We start from the raw sequence: 5,931 nt of genomic DNA, 5'->3' as shown, positions 1-5,931 counted from the left end.
AATACAGAACCACATTTTAGATGATAATCTAGAAGCTACAATCCATGAAACAGACACCACAGTGTCTAATAATAACCCATGTCCAATGGCAGACACTTCATTGTCCACCAGTTCTTCTAATCACAATGCTCAACCAAATGTAATCCATACACCCCCTCAACCAGTGATTAGAAGATCCAACAGGCACAAAGTTAAACCAACCTATCTTGATGACTATGCATGTTCCATACAAAACAAGAAAACCAGTCCACACATTGTTTCAAAGGTTCTGTCATATAACAATCTGTCTCAGGCTCACAAAGTATTTTCTGTAAACATCTCATCCATTAAAGAACCTTCCTCATATCAAGAAGCTGTTAGACATTCTTGCTGGAAAGAAGTTATGGATAATGAAATCTCAGCATTAGAAACTAATCAGACTTGGGAATTTGTAGACATGCTCCCCGTCCAAGAAACTATTGGGCTGCAAATGGGTATACAAAGTGAAGCATAATCCAGACGGCAGTATTGAATGTTACAAGGCCAGGCTTGTGGCTAAAGGTTATACCCAAATCCCTGGGTTGGACTACATTGGGACTTTCAGCCCAGTAGCTAAGATGACAACTATAAGAACTCTTCTCGCCGTGGCTGCTGTCAAAGGTTGGTTCCTACACCAGTTGGATGTCAATAACGCTTTTTTGCATGGGGATCTTGATGAAGAAGTATACATGGTCCCACCCCCAGGCTATAGTCCTCCTAAACCTGGGCAAGTCTGCAGACTCAGGAAATCCTTATATGGTCTTAAACAGGCCAGTAGACAGTGGAACATCAAGCTCACAACAGAACTTCTTGCACAAGGTTTTATCCAAGCAGGTTCAGATCACTCCTTGTTCACTAAAGGTACAAGTGATTCCTTCATAGCCCTGCTAGTATATGTAGATGACATACTATTAGCTAGCAGTAGTGAACTACAAATACAGAATATTAAAGCTCACCTTCATTCCACCTTTAAGATCAAGGATTTAGGACCTGCAAAATACTTCCTTGGATTAGAAGTTGCAAGGAACAAGTCTGGTATCAATGTATCCCAAAGAAAATATGCTCTTGAAGTGTTAGAGGAAACTGGATTTCTGGACAGCAAACCAGTCCACATCCCAATGGTTCCTTCTGTGAAGCTACACAAGAATGTCAGTCCTATTATTCATGATCCTTCGATATACAGAAGCATTGTTGGAAAATTGATCTACCTCACTGTTACTAGACCCGATATTTCTTTTGCCACACAACAACTCTCCCAATTTATGGATCAACCGACAGAGTTACACCTAAAGGCCGCCCACAGAGTCTTGCGGTACATCAAAGGGACCCCTGGACAAGGATTATTCTACTCGGCTTTTTCCGCTTTGGTCTTAAAGGGTTTTAGTGACTCAGATTGGGAAGTATGCCTCAACACTAGGCGCTCAGTCACAGGATATTGTATCTTCCTAGACTCCAGTCTCATTTCTTTGAAGTCAAAGAAACAGCCAACGGTGTCTAGATCGTAATCGGAAGCAGAGTATAGGGCCATTGCCACTGCCACCTGCGAGCTTCAATGGCTCAGTTTTTTACTTCAAGACTTAGGGGTGCAACCTGCTTCTCCCCCAGTTCTATTCTCAGATAGTAAATCTACTATCGCCATAGCGGAGAACCCAGTCTTTCATGAGCGTACAAAACACATAGAGTTAGATTGCCATCTAGTTAGAGAAAAGTTACAGAAAGGTCTCCTCAAGCTCCTACATGTTTCTACTGGACAGCAATTAGCAGATGTTTTCACTAAACCTCACCCCCCTGGTTCCTTTCTTAATTTCACTTCCAAGTTGGGCATACATAACATATATGCTCCAACTTGCGGGGGCATATTGAAGGATGGTGCACGTGAACAATAAGACACACGTGAAGAGGGTGCCCAACAAAGTAGTCTATTAGAGCTTTAAATTAGTTGAATAGCTGTATTATTCTGTTAGAGTACAGCTACTCACGCAACAGATCAGTTAGTCCAGTAATCCATTGTATAAATACATAAACTGCAGGTTCTTTCATAACTGGTAGATATTTTTTCCCTTCGCTCCATTTCTCTGCAACTCTTCTTCTTTCCTCATCCTTTCTGTTTTTGCTTCGTCCGTAACTTCATTAAGAGAAATCTAAAACCCTATGGTGGATTTGGAGGTGGAGGAACGATAGGATCTTTAATAACCTGGAGAAACCCGCCAACTTCAAGGTTGCATGTATTAAACTCCAAGTTGAACAAGCCGCCAAGGCCTTTGCAGGTTCCAAAACCTCTCGAGACGTCGCCTTTTGGAACTCATGGTCGAAATTTCGTTGGTTAGCACCACCTGAAGGCACGGTGAAAATAAACCTAGACGGCTCTGTAGATATCCACAATGGCAAGGAAGGATGCGGCGGTGTGATCAGAGACGACGAAGGCCGATAGGTGGCAGGTTTTTTGTATAGCATTGGCTGTTGCTCACCACTTGAAGCCGAGACTTGGGCTCTACTGAAAGGCATCCTACTGGTAAAGCACCTAGGTCTTACGGACGTTACCTTCGAAACGGATTCCAGAGAGCTATATGAAAGTGCTAACACCACCCACGCCTACAACAATGTGCTCCATAACCTTTTGTTGGCTTGTGTGCGGAATTAAGCACAATCAATACATGGAGGTTGTCGCTAGCAGTTCGTGAACATAATCTCTTGGTCGACGCTATAGCACGTAGAGCCAAGCATTTCCCTAAAGGTCTGCATATCCTATATAATTCACTGGACGAGGTTTTGAACGTGCTTCATGATGATTTAGATGGTATCTCCATGTGGCGCCAATAGCTAGTTTAGTTTTTCTTGGGTATCCCCCTCCTTATAGATAGACAAAGTACTATACATATATTATTCATTACTAATATTATTGTTCAAGTATAATAAAAACCCTAATTTTAATTGGTAATATATATAATAAAAATCATAATTGTGACCCGCCGTCTTAATAGGTAATATAATAAATACCATAACCATAACCTACTTTTAATTGGTAATATAATTCTATATACAAAATCGCATATATAGAAAGCTAAAGAATTAATATTGAACCATGACCTGCCATCTCCTACGACAATCTAGTCTGGCCAAAAAATTAAAAATAAAATAATATAAAAAAAAGATTCATACCATTAATTAATAAATTTAAAAAATAAAAATATCCATACAATTAATAGTATTACTATTTTCCCACCTTTTATATATATATATATATATATATATATATATATATATATATATATATATATATATATATATATATATATATATATATATATATATATATATATATACACACACACACACAGACACTCACACACACAAATTGAACGAAAAAGAAAATGAATATATTCATTTCACTAAAAATATAATCAGCAATTATATTATTATAATTATATTAATTATTTATTAAGGAAAAAAGAAACGAATATATTAATATTTCACTAGAAATATAATCTGTAATTATATTTTTTTTAAAATTATATTGCATATTAATTATATAGAAATGAATATTAATTTTTTTATGAATGAAAAAGAAAATGAATATTACACATAAAAATCTGTTATTAATATTTTGTGACTAATTGGCATATAAATCATACCAAATGAAAAAGGAAATTAATATTAAAAATTGACTCGAATTAAAAAAAAAAAAGAATCCGTGCTTAATAAGTAAATAACTAATTGGTAAATTAGGTTAAAGGAAAAAGGAAATGATTATTAAGCACGTACCAGATTGTTTTTATGATTGAAAATGAATATTACAAACGTACCAGATTGTTTTTATGACTAGAAATGAATATAAATTCTTTTTATGAAGAAATTGGAATGGAAATAAATATTAATTCTTTTTATTAAGGAAAAGGGAAATGAATATATTCATATTTCACTCGAAATATAATCGGCAATTATATTTTTCTAAAGGAAAAAGGATATGAATATAGTAATATTTCTTTAGAAAGATAATCGTCAATTATATATTCATAATTATATTACTTTTTAATTATATGGAAATGAATATTACTTTCTTTTATGAACAAAAAAGGAAATGAATTTTACACACGTGAATCTATTATTAATATTTTATTACTAATTGTCATGAGAGTCATGCCAAATGAAAAAGGAATTTAATATTAAAAATTCATTGGAAATATAACACAACTTTCCCTACAAAAAAAGTAGTAACCACCAAATGAAATATTAGGAAAAAATTATGAAGCAAAAAGAAATGGAAATGAATATTAACTCTTTCTATGAATGAAAAAGGATACCTATTTCATTTAAAATATAATCGGCAATTATATTATTATAATTATATTAATTATTTATGAAGAAAAAACGAAATGAATATATTAATATTTCACTGGAAATATAATAAGTAATTATATTCTTATAATTATATTACTATTTAATTATGTGGAAATGACTATTAATTCTTTTTACGAATGAGTAAGGAAATGAATATTACACACAGAAATATGTTATTAATAATCTGTTACTAATCGGCACAGAAATCAGGCCAATTAATCGACAATTATTAGGAAAAAGGAATAGAAATAAATATTAATTCTTTTTATGAAGGAAAAAAAGAAATGAATATATTCAGAAGGAAATGAAATATTAGGAAAAACGAAATGAATATATTAATATTTTACTAGAAATATAACACAATTTTCCCTACGAAAAAATTAGTAACCACCAAATGAAATATTAGGAAAAAAATTATGAAGGAAAAAAAGAGTGTAAATCAATATTAATTCTTTTTAGAAAGGAAAAAAGGAAATGAATATATTCAAAAAGAAATAAAATATTAGGAAAAACAAAATGAATATATTACTATTTCACTAAAAATATAACACCGATTTTCATATGAAAAAATTAGTAACCACCAACCCAAATGAAATATTAGGAAAAAATTATGAAGGAAAAACGAATGAAAATCAATACTAATTTTTTTATGACGGAAAAGAGGAAATGAATATATTTTAAAGAAAATGAAATATTAGAAACAACGAAAAGAATGTAATAATATTTCACTGGAAATATAACATAGCTTTCCCTACGAAAAAAATTAGTAACCACCAAATGAAATATTAGAAAAAAAAAATTATGAAGGAAAACGGAATGGAAATCAATATTAATTTGTTTGATAAATGGATCCCTATATGGAAAATAAAAGTTCCCCCAAAATGGAAAACTTTCCTCTGGAGGGCAATTTGTAATATCCTCCCAACAACAACTAATTTTATTATAAAGAGGGTGGAGATTGATCCTACATGCCAAATGTGTGGGTTGGCACATGAGAATGTTATGCATACACTAGTTTCTTGTGATTATTCTAGACTTATATGGAATATTTCAGGACTCCCTATCACAAATATTGTTGCAACCTCGTTTCCCGCTTGGCTAATAACTGCACTTGAAATATTGACAGAGGAGCAAGTTGGGGATATGGTGGCGCTGTTGTATCAGCTTTGGCGTGCCCGAAACTCGACGGTTTGGGACAGTGCACTCCCCCGACCAGCTGGCGTGAGGAGGGCGGCGGCAGCCACCTAGGCCAACCTCCGCGCTGCGCAACCCGTGGCAGCAGCTCCGGTTCACGTCCATGATGGGCCAAGGTGCTACATAGACACAGGGTTCAGACAAGCAACGGGAGAGGCTACCTTTGCCATGGTACTTTGTTCTCCGGATGGGGCCTTCTTAGCTGCTCGAAATGGAAAGCTATCGCATTGTATGTCGCCGTTCATGGTGGAGGCCCTATCTTGTAATGAGGCCTTATCCTGGCTGCTGGAAGAAAATATAACTACAGTGAATATTCTAACAGATTGCATGCAGCTTCGGAATGCTTTACGTCATCACTCGATGAGTTTAATGTCCTATGTT

General features: G+C 34.5%; 1 long non-coding RNA gene across 1 annotated transcript in view; it reads left to right on the top strand.

Moving 5' to 3' along the window:
• Nucleotides 1-482: 482 nt before the first annotated feature.
• The window catches only part of LOC109148705, a 7,897-nt gene continuing 2,448 nt past the window's right edge, over nucleotides 483-5,931 (top strand). The window contains exons 1-2 of the long non-coding RNA XR_002048838.1: nucleotides 483-662; nucleotides 2,005-2,008. This is a non-coding gene — a long non-coding RNA (uncharacterized LOC109148705). The remainder of the gene's footprint in view (nucleotides 663-2,004; nucleotides 2,009-5,931) is intronic.

Source organism: Ipomoea nil, unplaced genomic scaffold, assembly GCF_001879475.1.
Source record: "Ipomoea nil cultivar Tokyo-kokei standard unplaced genomic scaffold, Asagao_1.1 scaffold2144, whole genome shotgun sequence".
Classification (NCBI taxonomy): Eukaryota; Viridiplantae; Streptophyta; class Magnoliopsida; order Solanales; family Convolvulaceae; genus Ipomoea; species Ipomoea nil.
The sequence above is the reverse complement of the archived record's forward strand: the minus strand, read 5'-3'. Positions and strand labels throughout refer to the sequence as shown.